This window comes from Neovison vison, chromosome 11 (assembly GCF_020171115.1).
Source record: "Neovison vison isolate M4711 chromosome 11, ASM_NN_V1, whole genome shotgun sequence".
Lineage (NCBI taxonomy): Eukaryota > Metazoa > Chordata > Mammalia > Carnivora > Mustelidae > Neogale > Neogale vison.
Genome location: NC_058101.1, coordinates 127,088,801 through 127,105,189, shown reverse-complemented (window position 1 = coordinate 127,105,189; position 16,389 = coordinate 127,088,801).

Here is a 16,389-nt window from a genome sequence, read left to right as displayed (position 1 = left end):
TCTCAGCTCAAATGCCACTCCTCAACAAAGCTTTTTTTCCTTGACTCCCACTGGAATTAAGCCATTTCCCCTATGCTCCAGGAATATTGCAATTATACATATTATCCTATTGACTATAATTAACCTGCCCTCCTCTTGGTTTCTCAGACTCCTGGTCTAATGAACAAATGATTTTTTTTCTTTTCTTTTTTTTAGATATAGCAGTGAATATGATATCGAGACCCTCAAGATTCTAAATATCGCTTACAGATGAAAGAATTAGTACATAGGAGTTTGGTATATTTTATTGTAATCAATCCAGTCTACTGGTTTTGTTGGGGTACCTGTCCCCATGATTACAGCATGCAGACAAGAATATCCTTTATCTCGTGAAGTGACATAATGATTTTCCTTGAAACTACATGTTTGGTTTTCCAGTTAATGAGTTTTCTACCAACCGTATCTCAGTTATCATTTCTATTCAAGTTAAGGACATTTAATAATTCATTTATGTATTATTCATATATTGGAGACATCCTATAGTATGATTAATTTTTGTGAGTCAGAATTTAAAAGTCTTTAGGATGTGAAATACAGACATCAGCAATTGATGATTCATAGTCTACCTCATTTACCTCCTTTGACTCATTTTGCATCATCAAACCCCATGTACAGTTCTAGCGAATACTCACAGTTTCCTGTAAATGCCAATATCTCTGCATTTGCTAGCACAGGCTGTGTTCTCTTTTTGAAATACTGCTCCTGCACTTACCTATTTCAATAACTCCCTCTCCTCTCTGTCAAAAGGTTAATTACATGCTTTTGTACTCTACCTCAGAAAGCAATTGGCACAGCCACCTACCCCAAATCCAATTTCTTTCAAAACTGCCAAATCCCTTAGAGTGAGTCTTACTCACTATACATCTAGGTTAGTTTAAGGACGAGTTCTAGTACTTTGGCAAGAAGTTTATTTTAAGATTAATAACTATCATTTTTTAAAATTTACATATGCAATCCCAACCACCTTTTTTACAGAAATTGGAAATCTGATCCTAAAATTCACTTGGAAGCTCAAGGCACTCAAAATAGTGAAAAAATTTTGAAAAACAACAACATAGTTGGAGGACTCACAGTTCCTGATTTCAAAATTTACTGCAAAGCTATAGGAATACTGTGGTAAATGTAGTTAAGTTTAGATTTACAGAACAATGGAATGGAATTGAGAATCAAGAAACAAACCTTCACATTTGTAGGTAATTGATTTTGACAAGGATGTCAAGAGAATGCAATGGTGAAAGAGTATTTTCAACAAATGTGCCAGTACAACTGGAGATCCACATGTAAAATAATGAATTTGGACTTTATCTCACACCATATACAAAAAGTTAGCTCAATGAATCAAAGATCTAAATGTCAGAGACAAAACTATGAAACTCAGATATACAGAAAAAAATTTTGATGGCTTTAGTTTAGGCAGTCTTTTCTCAGATCTGACACCAAAAGCACAAGCCAAAAAAGAAAAAAAATGAAGTGAACATCATCAAAATTAAAACTTTTGTGTTTCAAAGGACACAATAAAAATAAAAGATTACCTGTATATTAAGAGAAAATGTTTGCAATTCACATATTTGGCTAGAGTCTTTCTCTAGAATAGGCAAACAAACTCTTACAACAACAATAAAAAGAAAATTCAATGGAAAAATGAGCAAAGGACTTGAATACACATTCCTAAAAAAATAAGAAAGAAAAGAAAAGCATACAAATCGCCAATAAGCACATAAAAAGATAGCCAAGGTCATTAGTCACTAGGGAAATGCAAATCAAAACCACAATGAAATACAGCTACCAGGACATCTAGAATGAAAAAGATACCAATAATCAATGTTGGTGAGGATGTAGAAAAATTAGAAACTTGCCATGCAGGGAAACAGTTATACAGGTATTTAAAGGGATAAACATAGAATTAACACAGGAATCAGTATTTCACTCCTAGGCATATACTCAAGAAAACTGAAAATCCTGCACAAAAAAGGACGTAAGAATATTTTTCAAAATAGTCAAAAAATAGAAATCACCAACTAAGATGTGTGCTATATTCATACAATTGAATAGTATTGGGCAATAAAATGGAATAAAGTACTGACACTTGCTATAATATGGGTGAACCCTGGAAAACAATGCTAAGTTAAGGAAGCGGTTCACAAAAGGCTACATAGTATATAATTCCATTTATAAGAAACATTCAGGATAGAAAATCCTTAAAGAAGGATAATGTATTTGTATTTGTCAGGGGCTGGAAGAGGGGGATAAACTGGCAGTGACTACAAATGGACTCCAGGTTTCTTTTTGGAGTGATAAAAAGATTCTGAAATTAGATAGCGGTGATAGTTGTGGGATTATCTAAAAATCACTGAATTATATGTTTTGAAAAGTAGTTTTTTTTTTTTTTTTGTCATCTGAATTACATCTCAATAAAGCTGTTTTGTTTCGTTTTGTTTTAATTATAGATGCTGGGGCACCTCGGTGGCTCAGTCGGTTCTGTGTTGACTCTTGATTTCTGCTCGGGTCATGATCTCAGGGTCATGAGATGATGCCCCCAGGTCAGGCTCTGCACTCAGGTGGGGAGTCGGCTCGGAATTCTTTCTCTCCTTCTCCCTCTGCCTCTGCTCCTTCCAAGCTCTCTCTCCCTCTCTCAAATAAATCTTTAAAAAGTTCAGATGCATTTACTGCAGCATTTTAGAAATAACCTCCCAAAAAGAAAGCAAACAAGGAATAATTAAAAAGCAAACAAACAAACAGAAAAATTTAAAAAAAAAAAACCAGTCATCTACAATTCTATCACCCTAGTGCAAGCTATTTCTAACTAAGCATATAGGTTTGCAGATAAATGAATGGCGGTGTGATACACATGGACTCAGTTCCATCCCTTGTAGTCACATTCAATATTGACACTTTCACCTTGGCTTAATGGTGGTAGGAGTATATTTTCCCATTTGAATCTGGTCTTTGCCGTATGTCTTGCTCTAACCAACAGGATAAAAGTGCCTGTGACACATGCTAAGGCTTCAAATGTGCTGGCATGGCTGGGTTTGCTTCTCTTTGACTCCTGACATCACCACAAGAAGACTATGCTCCAGAAACTTTACTGGTCCAAGGGTGCCTGGTACAGATTTAAACCCAATCGGTGTCATGGAGTGGAGTCCTGCTGAGTCCAGCCAACCCCCCAAATGCCTGGGTGAGACATGAATGATTCTTGTCGTAAGTCACCGTGATTTTGAGAGTGTTTGGTATGCAACGTTATTTGGCAATAATAGATACATATTATTTCATTTAAAGAGGTCATACACGCTACGTTTTAGTAAAACTATCATATATATCTTCACTTAAAACTTTGGGCCCCCAAAAATGGAAAAAGAATAGAAAATATACACTTTGGAAAACGTTCCATCAACACAAAATGTTTCTTGTTTTAAAGTTTTTATTTATTTATTTGAGAGAGAAAGAGAGCTCAAGTCAGGGGGAGGGGAAGAGGGAGAAGCAGACTCCCTGCTGATCAGGACGCCTGAAGTAGGACTTGATCCCAGGACCCTGGGATCATGCCTTGAGCCGAAGGCAGATGCTTAACCGCTGAACCACCCATGTGCCCAACACAAAATTCTTCTAAAGAGTCTTGCTAAGGCTGTGGGGGGAAAAATGTGATTGAAAAGACTAAAACCACAAGACCACTTACTAAGCATTGCATTTATTTCAATCATTATCTGTTAATACACTATTATGAAAAAGAAATAAGCTGACAGTTTATCCTAACTCTTCATAAACAATGAATTTTGGAGCACACACAAAAATTAAGTTAAATCTAAAAAAAGAAATAAAAAATATTAAATTTTAAATGGAAAAAAACTCATTTGTGTTAATTATATTATTTGTTTTATTTTTAACAAATGTTTAATTAATATAAAATATTTAATAAAAATGTTTTATATTTATATTTTAATAAACTTTTTTATATCATGAAGTACTTTGGGAAATTTTCATCCATTTTTTAGGTTATTGTTCTTTCCAAACTTTGTTCCTTCTTTCTCTTTCCCCCTCCTTCTCTGCCCCTTCCTTCCTCTCCTTCTTCCTTCCCTATCTTCTCTTCTCATTTCCTTCCTTCCCTCCTTGCTCTACTTTTTAAACATAAGTTTATATGCCTAATTTCCATGCTTTTAAATTTTCTTCTGATCATTTACATAATGCATAGATTGTGTCCAGACTCCTGTTTACTCTGATGTGATAGAGTGGATTCTTGATTCCATTTTTTACTTTTCTAAAACTCATTTCCCAAACAGGACCACAGTTTGAGGATTAAATGTTATATTCTATTTAGTTTTGTTTCTTTTGGAGAAAGGAGGTTGTGAGCACTTGGAATGTGCGACCTTTGAAGAAAGAATTCTGCTCAGCTCTCTCCCAGAGTGTCTTTTGCTGAGATTCACTCTGGCAACAGCCTGTATCCATTCTTCTTGGAGTGGGACAAGGGGACAGACAAAATAGGTTTCAGATCTTATTCATTACTCAGTGTGAAGACCTTGAGGCTATACTTTCATCTAAGGGCATCAGTCTCTACTTTTCAGTTTCCATGTTTCATCTGAACCTCCCCAGAAACGATTTCCGTTGCCCTTCTACTCACAGAGAAGAGAGAACACTACCTCTTCTGACCACACTCTTCAAAGTTAGCCGTATTGCTGACAGTGCTCAGATCCGGATTTCAGAAATAGGCATTAGAATGGGAATTACCCTAAGCCTCACCATAAAGCTGCTCTTTTATTCTTAAACTCTCCTCCTCTGAAGTTTATAGCATGAAGTATGTCTCTCACTAGATGCTGTTAAGCAAATGAACTTTTTGCTGGCTGGACTTTGGTCTGCAATTCGGCTCTCTTTCAACGTTACTATCCTGATGTTAGGTAGTATTTCAATATGGCAAATTTGTTACAATTCCAGCAATAATTTAATTTCGCCTTAAATCTTTGTTCTTTGTTACTGAAATAAGCTATTTCCGTTTTTCTACTTAATAACTAAATATTGTATGACCCCATGAAAGCTTTTGTATTTTGCACTTAAACCTTCTTCAGATTTAATTTATAAATGTATTAATGATGTTCAGTACTAGGTGGTATAAGATAGTCTGCCCGTTGTAGAGAAAACTGAGATTTTGCCCTGTTTCCTTTTGTCATGTGCTAAGTTCTTCCACAAAACTCAGGGGAAAAGTAGGATAATTTTTCAAGCTGAATTTAAAACAATTTTGCATGAGTACTTTTTAATCTCCCATTTAGGGAAAAATCAAATTATTATAAATCTTATGGTGATCTTAATTCCATTAATAAGTATTTTTACTAAGAAGTACAAAATTTAGTTCTTTTAAAAGAGCTTAGTATTAAGCCCTTAATTGACACCTCTGATATAAATCAAGTATATGACAGCTTACTAAATACTATGTATCTTTTAACCAAGAGATCCTACTAAAAAAAATTTATCAGTTTTAATACAGTTATTTAAGTTTCTGCTCTCCTTAATGATCTACAATGAGCTCCAATGACATCCCCAGATAGATACATATGAAATCTCTTTTGTGCAATATAACTTAGTTTCTTACAGAGCTAAAATGTCTATATATTTAATAATAATAATAAACAATGGATACATTTTGAGAAGAAATTTTCTCCAAAATCTGGAAAATAAGATGTATTCCTGTTGTTCTCTATTGAGCTCCAACAAGGACTGATATTACTATCTCCTAATCCAGATGCTAATTTTTTAAAGATGGTACCTATGGCAGTGGTTATCTTCCAAATTTCCAGAATGGCAGTCTTAATTTCAGATAAGTATTTATAGATCAACAGCTACCCGTCACATATATCAGGAAGGAGATCTATTACAAGAAGGGTAAGAAATACATGATTAATTCATTGGCTACAGTATGATTTGCTTTGTTTTCAGTCCTAAAGCTGTGATCTGAAAACTTGATTTGCCAGCATTTGAGCAGAAGTATCAAGGAAGAAGCTGAGTGTTCTTCTTCCAGTCTACCAGTTGCCTTGTCCTGAGGGGCTACTGTACTTTGCCCCTGTGAGAAGAACTGACTTTAAGCAAAAAGTAGAAAGTGAAAGGCTTACATCGATTCTATGTGGACTGTCCTTAGAACTCCTTAGAAGAGTCCTTAGAACTCTTCTGGAAGACACAATAATTTAATCAACGAATTTTGATCAAAGAATTTTAATCATATGTTTTGATAGCGGATTGTCAGTGGATTGTTCAGTCAAAATCTTACTGTATTACATAAGGCTTATCTAGTCTGACAATACATTGTATCAGTGTTTTGAAATAAAAGCATACAAATCATTAAAAAGACATGAGTCTTATAGTCTTGACTGGCTCAGTAATAAATCATACCAATTTGTTTTTAAACTATTTTTTACCCAAAGATACTTAAATACTTTGCAGTGATCACTTTTGTGGAAAGTTTTCATCTTAATTTTTGCAGCCAGAGATGGAGTCAGGAAGTGAGAATGTGACAAGATTGAGTAACTGCTGGGCGTCACACACAGACATGTAAAAATGTTTGAAAAATATCCAGAGGTTCATATTTGGTTTCCATTCATGGAAAGACAAACTGTTCCTCATGCACATGCATCTGCTTTTAAAATTAGCCTATGAATAAACAAAGCCTATGTTCTTTCTATAAAGCAAGCTCCATTTTTTTTCTGGGACTGTATCAAAGGTGTTGCCCAATATCTATCAAAAAACCTAAACCATAGGTGCCCAACAAAATCCTGGAATCAAAGCAAGTCATGAAGCCTTCTATCTTCGATCCCCAGACTATTTTGCTACTTCCATCAGGTACGATGATGGGTGCATAAAGTCACAAATATGCCAACTTGTCACCCTGTAGTTACAGCTGATCAACTGTTAGTCCAAAGATACTTAAATACTTTTGACAAGGGATGGCTTGAACCTTTTAGTCCAGTCCTCAAACTTCACTAGGCAGCCATCAATCATCTCATGCTCACCTCCTAGAAATAAATCCATCGATGACCCCAATGACCAGCCTAACTCATATCGAGTAATTCTCAACAAATTTCAAATAAATAGATGGAGAAGTGAATATTCAAATTACTTTTCTAAGATCTTGCAAGTCTTCATTTGGTCAATGAGATGATTTGCAGCTGTTGAACCTTGTATAATCTATGGTTAGGTATCTGGACAGTGCCCCGATATTGTAGATGTAAACTCTTCAGATGTTTCAGAAACCCCCACCTCCATGGGAAAAAAAAAAAAAAGCCATTAAATTTCCTTTTTGTTTACTGAGCAGTTCAAACAGCAGATCTCCCGTGCATCAGTCCAGGTTCTGACCTGTGAAGCAACTAAAAGTTGCTCCAAGTACTGGAAAACAACTTACTGATTTCCCTTATGTGTCACCTTCTGCAAGTAAAGCTAACCAGTGCGCTTACCGAACTTCATATGACACGGCATGATTATTGTGTTCACTACTTGTCTTCAAATGGCATCACAAATCACGAAAAGAACTGAGACGAGAAGCTCCTTTGGTCTGGACATGGTGCTCCTAGGAAAGCAGCCTATGCTTGCATTAGCCAGTCTAGCCCTTTGCAATAAAATGGAGTTCCTTGACCGGTAGGATCAGCATCGCCTGGAACTTGTTAGAGATGCAGAATTAATCTGTGGCCCCATAACCCACCTCCTGACTGAGAACGTGTATTTCAGCAAGCCTCACAAGGATTCATGCCCACCTTTAAGTCAGAGGAGCACTGACATGGTAGTTATCTAAGTGTTGGTGCACATTGAGCTCATTGTCAACTGCAAACCGCAAGCTATTTTATAAGCCAGGACTCTGAAACACTGGGCTGATGCGGCTGACTTCTGAAAAAGAAAGTTTCACTGCTAGTGAATGTATTGATGGTACTAACCACCCTCTTTCTTGAAACGCTTCCTTTTCTGATTTCCCAGGACATCTTTGTTCTTGTCCATGATCTGGGCATTGCATTTTGGCATCTCCCATGCTGATTTCTTGTCTACTCATGCTTCGTTCTTTACATGCTTTTCCTGACTCAACCCTGCATTTCCATGACTTCCACGGCCATCCATCTGCTGGTCATTCCCATAGTCCGTACCTCTGGCCTTGAACTCCAGTTCAGTTCAGCTGAACCATCCACCTAAATGTTCTACAGGTAACACTTAAATGGAATTCTCCTTAACTGCTCTCTCTTCTCACATTTTCAACTCTTCTTTTGTTTCTGCTGGCTAATTGTGTTTACCAAGTGATGAACTTGCAAAGCATCCTAAATCCTTCCCTCTCCAACCACACTGTACTCCCAGAGACCACCTAGTGCTGTCAGGTTCCTTGTTGAATTGATCTAGTCTGTACCGACTGTCACTGCTTCAGATCAGACCATCATCTTTCAAACTTTAGCATCAAGTTCTTAATAGATTTTTTCCCTCTTGCCCATCGCGACTCTCTCTGTACCACCTTCGCCTCTTACCCAGCACCCCCTCCCACCAAACACACAAAGAACTTTTTATTTATGTAAAGATGCAGCTGAAACATAGATCCCTCCTTCCTCAAAAATCTTCTATGTCACATCAGGCAGTAAAGTTAATACAACTTTATGATGATTCTGGTCCTGGCACTCCAAGAAACCGATTCTTTCTGCTGCTTCTTTCACCATGCGTTGCCTCAGCTTCATACCTTCGTAATTGCCATTTATTCTGACTTACATAATTTCTCGTTTTCTTTTATTGCAAAAACCTATTCATCCTTCAATACCTCATTCAAACGTCACTCCCCCTGAAATGCCTTCACAGATTTGTAATGCTTCTATTAAGTATGTGTTTCATAGATGGCTTTGTACAACCTTTCTGTTGTGTTGTTTTGCAGGTGCTTTCAAGTTAACCCAGTTCTGACACTAACTACATGACCTTTGGTCATTTTTAATTGTTTTGATTTCCCCCTTTGGTCAGATATAAATTAGAGATCGGTGTACCACTACTGAAAATTAGATTAGGTAAGTAAAATATTAGGTAAGGTGGCTGGTACACCATAGGTGTTATAATCATTTGTGTCTTACGAACACAATCATTGTATTTGACTTAATCTCCCTTAGCAGATTGTGGACAGCAGCAAGCAGGCACTAGTCTTACTTGATGTATATGGTTTGTAGCTAGTTCTGAGCCTACCATAGAATAGGCACTCAGTACATTTTTAAAAAAGATTTTTATTTATTCATTTGACAGAGACACAGCGAGACAAGGAGCACAAGCCGGGGGTGTGAGAGAGGGAGAAGCAGGGTTCCTGCAATGCAGGGAGATATTTTAGTCAAGAAGATACTCTTGGGGTGCCTCCATGGCTACGGTGGTTAAGCATCTACCTTTGGCTCACGTCATGATCTTGGGGTCCTGGGATCGAGCCCCATATTGGGCTCCTGGCTCAGTCATAGTCTGCTTCTCCCTCTCCCTTTGCCTTTCCCCCTGCTCATGCTTTCTCTCTCTCACTTTCTCTATCTGTATCTCTCTGTCTCAAATGAATAAATAAAATCTTTTTAAAAAATATGGAATTTTTTCAGAAAATTGGTATAACTCTCAATGAAATGTGTCCCCACTCTAAAATTCTACTACAGAAATCTCTTTATGTATTTTAGTACTTAGAGTCAGAATTCTTAGACCTAGGTCCATAAAGGCCCTTGAAATTACTGTGAATTTCATGATGTTGTATGTAGACATCTTATAAACTCAAGTATTGTCATGTTTCAAACCCTTTCAAAGGAATTGGTGCAAGAAAGCTTTAGGATCACTGTCATCACAGAGAGAGCTAGAGGACAAACAACGTGGTAACGATTCTTTAAACTCGAAATTTCTGAAGACTAGAGGTGAGAATTAATCTGAATCCATGATTAAAGTGTACATCAGACTCACCTGTTGCAGGAGGCCACACAGCAGGAAGTGGGGTATTGTACTTCGAGATCACATTTACAGTTGGTTACTTGTATTTTAGTTCCAGTGAGAGCAGTCCCTAGAGATCAGAGCCCGTGGGCATCCGGCTAGCAGCCCAACCACATGTAAAATGTGAAGTTCGAGGGATGCTTCAACATAAGGTGAGTTTGACTTACAGAACCACAGGAAGAGTCTCGTGGATTAAGTTGCCAGATGTATGTCAGTGATAATTACTGGGAAAGAAAACAGACCCCTCTTTGGCAGTATGCTGGGAGAGATGACAGACAGTGCAACGGAAGCTTAAGCACATTAACCTCTGGTCAATTTCGGATTCACCTCCAACATTGCGACCACCTAATTTTTATGTGTTAAGACACAGAGGCCCTCTCCTCCCCAGCCTTCCCAAACCCTAGAAAAGTAACCCTCACCATGTGCTTAGAGGAAAACCATGTGGCTCAGGCAACATATTCCAGGTTTAGAATAGAATCAAATAGGAAAAGAACTCTTGGCTGGAACATGGCCTCAGAAGTTTCTAACTTGTTAGTAAATCAGTCCCTGATATTGTGTCTTTGACTTAGAATTTAGTTTCATATTTGTTTCAAAAAAGTATACACACATCCTTCAAGGCACTCAAACACAAAATGTACATGTGCTACTTCATTTTTCAACCTATGAAGTGTATGTGACAATAGCAAGAATAAGCTGTTGATAAAGTCTACTGCTGAAATTTCAGAACAGTGTTGATTAGATCTCTATTAGCAAAATATTTTCTCTGATGTTAACTCTTGACATCACTCTATCCAATTGCTCTTACAAATTTGGTTTCATAATGTTAATCCTTTCCTCATTCCTTTGCTATTAATACTGTATGATGAACACTTTCCTCAGTCATTAAAGTTGTATAATGTACTGGAATGGTTTCATAATATTTTGGTGTGTGGATGTACCGTTATTTGTATCTTCTCCTTCTGTAAAAATTTTGTTTCTAACTTTTTGTTATTAGGGGCACATCCTTAAGTCTTCTGATAAGTTGATCCCTGTGATAAACAAAGTCAGTGGTTAGCTAATATTCTAAAACCATTATGAATAAACTACAATGAAACATATGGGTGTTATTTACTGGTAGTAATGATACAAATAATGCAGGTTGTTTTGGGAGGGAAAGGTATTTTTTTGTTTCACTGAATGTTTTCTTAGTTCAAGCTGTATTTTTGATGGACAGAAACCTTTTTTTCAATAGTTTGAATTATGCACAATATCAGGATAGTACCAAGGGGGCAATAAAATAAAGTTGTTTGATCTCTTTTGAAAGTCCTTATTTGCACAAATATTCAATTTGCATTGGAAGTTAATTTTTAAAAATGCATTTCTAATAAGTGCACGATCCACATATTTCTTGTACGCAGAATGTTACTTCAGTTAAATGATTTTCTTTTTGTCTCTTAGAAATTGTTTCACTCTAAGAATGGAGCCCATTAAGCTTCAGGTTTATTTATTTATTAATTTATTGGTCAGTTTAGCTTGGTAGTTTTCATTATTATTTAAATAAAATTGGGCTAATTAAATTATCTGGCCATATAGATCGTCTTTGTCCTGTAGTTATAATGAGATACGTGTTAGCAGTACAGGAGCAAAACTAAGTGTATGTTCCCTGAAGTTTATTGAAGATTCTTTCTCCTCCTTATATGTCATGTAAGGAGTTGATTCTGTATTTGTGCAGCTTTTGTAGCAATGGACAGACTTAATCTAGGCAGTAATGCTAAAGACCGACAACGTAAACTTAAAAGGGCTATCACACTGGGCGCCTGGGTGGCTCAGTGGGTTAAGCCGCTGCCTTCGGCTCAGGTCATGATCTCAGGGTCCTGGGATCAAGGCCCGCATCGGGCTCTCTGCTCAGCGGGGAGCCTGCTTCCTCCTCTCTCTCTGCCTGCCTCTCTGCCTGCTTGTGATCTCTGTCTGTCAAATAAATAAATAAAATCTTTAAAAAAAAAAAAAAAGGGCTATCACAGCTTAACAGAGAACTGTAAAACCTCAAAGAGAATGAGAAAAATGATCATTAAACCACAATGAGAAACACGTGCTGGCTGTGAAAAATTCCCTTTAAAAATCTGGGCGATTTGGCACTCACAGGTTTTCGTTTTTTAATGCCAAGGTAATCGCAGTATTTTGTACAAGGAGCAGTGAGGAATAAAAACTGCTTTATGACCCTGTGGATTTACTGACTTTCCATTTATAAAACTGAGCCCATATGTGCACATGCACACATAATGTGCGCGTATGTACACACACGCGCACACACACACATACACACTCTCACATGTGCACGCTGCATGCCCATCCAATGCACCAGATCAAAATGTGCATCGTGGGAAGTTTTGAAAGAGGAGGTTCCATGTAGAATATTGTTTTCTAAAAGTGCTGAATAGATTTCAGAGCTGCGTCTGACACTTTATGGGTACTCGATATTTGTTGTTGACTGGTTGAATAAATAATTGCATTGAATAAATAAATGAAAATGTTGACATAAAAGAAGAATAACAAGAATTTAAAATTTTTTATGCTCAAAGTAAATACATTCAATGCTTTAAATTATTCACATTTTAACAAAAGGAGGAGGAAACTTCTGGAGCCCATGGATATGTTTATTACCTTAATTGTGGCGATGGTTACAGGGTATATGCGTATACTCAAACCCACCAAATTACCATGTACATTAAATATGTGGGGGTTTTTTGTCTATTGGTTATACTTCAAAAAAAGTCATTAACAAGATAAAATTTCAAATACTCAAACTAAGTATGTTTAATGCTCTAAGAAATTCATGTTTAATGTTTCTTTGACAAAACCCTCTAGAATCTGTGTTTTGTAGTAAGTAACTCAGTTTTCCCTTCAATCAAGCACACAGATTAAACCAAGTATTTAAGACATGCTTTGCCCAGACAATTTAGCTATCCATCATTTTTCACACTGTTGTGTCCCACTCTACAGAATTTCCTTTCCTGTGATGTGTCTAGATCCTAGTTTAAATAAAACTCAAGCACATTTTGATTCTAAGACCTAAATGTTTTGAACTCATGAGTTACTTTTATCCTGTTTCTCAGTGCTATCATATAAGGAGGGACAATTTCTAATTAGGAAAAATTGATGTTTTTCTTTCCATTATAGCAGTTCATTATTGTACATTACCACAGGGAGTTAAATTAGTAATATTTTATTTCTAAGAGAATTTCCTTTTCTCCTTTGTACTTAAATGAGAAGTGGGATTGCTTCATCTCCCTTGACAAAAATTTGGAAAGCAGAAAGAGCCTCTGTTAAATAGTTTTCAACTCTGACATCTGCATTTCATATATTAAGCTACCTTCATAAAACACTTTCATGAACAAATTGAGTTCTCTCTCTCACTCACTTCTATCTGATGGCTAATGAATTCCACAAAACTGATTTCTAGCATCTCCCTATACTATTATCACATGGCTGTATTTCTGAGAATATGTTTCTTGTAGCAATTTCTGCACCTCAAGAAGATATTTCTTTGTTCTTTTTTTTTTTTTTAAGATTTTATTTATTTATTTGACAGAGAGGCAGGCAGAGGAAGAGGAGGAAGCAAGCTCCCCACTGAGCAGAGAGCCCGATATAAGGCTTGATCCCAGGACTCTGGGATCATGACCTGAGCCAAAGGCAGAGGCTTTAACCCACTGAGCGACCCAGGCACCCCCTTTGTTCTTTTTAAGATTTATTTATGTATTTTAGAGAGGAGAGAAAGTAAGGGAAGGAGCGCTAGCGAGCAGAGGGGAGGGGTAGAGGGAGAGGGAGAACCTCCAGCAAACACCTCCTTCCTGCTGAGCTTTGAGTGCCACTCAGACCCTGAGACCATCACCTGAGCCAAAACAAAGTGTTGGACACTCAACCCACTGAGCTACTCAGGTGTCCCTCAAGACGATATTTCTGGTAACAGTACTTAGAACCATTGTGAAAGGCAGTAAAGCATAAGTAGCACAAAGAGTCCTACTTTACAAGTAGGACTCTAGGGTCAAAGAAAACATGGTTCAAATCTAAGCAACAGTAGTTATCAGTCATGTTACCTTGGGGAGGTCACTGAATCTCTCTCAACTAAACAAGGAAAGAGATGGCAATAATACCTACCTATTCAATTGTTTTAAGGATGAAATGAGAAAATCCACAAGGGTCCCTTAGTCTTGTGCTTAAAATGCTGTATGCACACAGTAAACATGAGCTATTTATATTTTTATTATTAACTGGATTCAAATTTCTATATCTATTTTGCTACCTGGCTTTGTAATGATCTTTAAAATTCTCGTTTCTTGTGACTGCTCTCTTAAGTGCATGCTCTCCCCACCATGAATGTGAGCGTTATTGAGCTCTTGGGTTCTGGTGTATATAATGCTGATGGCTCTTCTCTTCACATTCTTAGAAGGGATTTCTTCTGATCACACGGTGAGGTACCAGCACATGCTATCTGTCCCTATCTGCAGCACTCTCTGGTTGATAGGATGGTGTAAGTTCAACATAACTGAGTCATCATTTTAGGATTTCTTTAGAGGACTTTATCTAATCTTGGTGTATAATCGATTGTGTTCTAAGTAAACGAAGAGCCCTGTAGTCATGTGAGAGGAAGCCAAGCCAAGGGGGTGATTTGAAGGGAGAAATGAGGCCTGCAGGCTTATGAGATCCAGGAATAAGCCTATTGAGAGACCAGAAACCATACAGGGGAGATGAGTCCTTAAAAGATCCAGGGACTAGTGTTAGGATGACTGAATGGGTAGAAGAAGTGTGTCTGTGGGCTCACAGAGGGTGAGAGGGAGGTGGGAGAGGCTATAAAACATGGAGATTAGTAATATTACCAGACATGCAGGGCTCGGCTTCCCTGAGAATCTATCTTCTCAGAACTCATTTGAAAAATCGCTGCTTTTAACATTATATCTTATTACCTTTCTGAGATTGAAACATAAAAAGTTCCTAGAACAGAGTTCTTTAACTAGGATACATAGAAGAAAATGTCAAAAAGACTTATTTCCAAACATAAGAAGTCAAACAGAAAAAGGCAATATAAATATTTTGAGGTGATAATTATGTGTTTTAACTTACCTGATCATTCACTCTTCTATGATGCAATCCCATTTTCCCTTTAGCACATTCCATCGCAATCAATTGTTTTCAGGATATATCCTTTATTAGATTGAAAGTTTCTTGAAAACTTTTAATCTAATAAAGAAACTTTAAAAGTTTCTTGAAAAGAATTACTAAGTCTTATTCTCAGGGTGAAGTCCCCAGAGCCTGAAACACAAGTTAGTAGATATTGAAACAAAATAAACCCTGAAATCATACTTTGAGGTTTAGGTGGAAATTTTTTTCCTCTTTTGTCCCAGTAATTCTATACATTTGTCATACTCATCAAGGTAAGTGTACTCTAACCCCTTTTATCTGTTTCACTCATTCCCCCCACCACCTCCCTCTGGCAACCACCGGTTGTTCGCTCTTTAAGAGTCTGGGTTTTCTTGTTTGTTTGTTTATCTCTTCTTCCCTTTATTTTCCCCTCTGTTTTGTTTCTTGAATTCCACATATGAGTGGAATCATTTGGTATTTGCCTGCCTCTTAGCATTATACCCTCAAGTTTCATCCATGTTGTTGCAAATGGCAAGATTCCATTCTTTTTTACAGCCAAGTAATATTCTATTATGTATATATTCCACATCTTCTTTATCCCTTCATGTCTATGTCTATTGATATAGGTTGACTATTGTAAATAATTCTGCAATAAACAGAGGGGTTCATATACTTTTTCAAATTAGTGTTTTCATTTTTTTTCCCAGTAAATACTCAGTAGCAGAATTACTGGATTTCATGGTATTTCTATTTTTAATTTTTTGTGGAAACTCCGTTTTCCATGTATGTTACTGTTTTCCATGATGGCTGTACCAATTTACATTTCTCCAGTGTACAAGCATTTCTTTTCCTCCACAGCTTCACCAACACTTGTGTTTTTTATTCTAGCCATTTTGATAGGTCTCAGGTGATATCTCATTGTGGTTTTGATTTGCATTTCCCCGATGATGAGTGATGTGGAGCATCTTTTTATGTGTCTCTTCGTCATTGGTATATCTTCCTTGGAAAAATGTCTATTTAGGTCCTCTGTCCATTTTTAATTGGATTCCTGGGGTTTTTTTTTTTCTACTGAATTGCATTAAATCCTTAATGTATTTTGTTACTAACCCTTATTGGATATGTCATTCGCAAGTATTTTTTTTTCCCATTCAGTAGGTTTTTTTTTTTTTAATTTCGTTGATCATTTCCTTTGCTGTGCAAAAGATTTTTATGTTGATATAGTCCCAATGGTTTAATTTTGCTTTTGTACTCCTTGTCAGAGGGAACATATCTAGAGAAATGTTTCTATGGCTGACATCAAAGAAATTG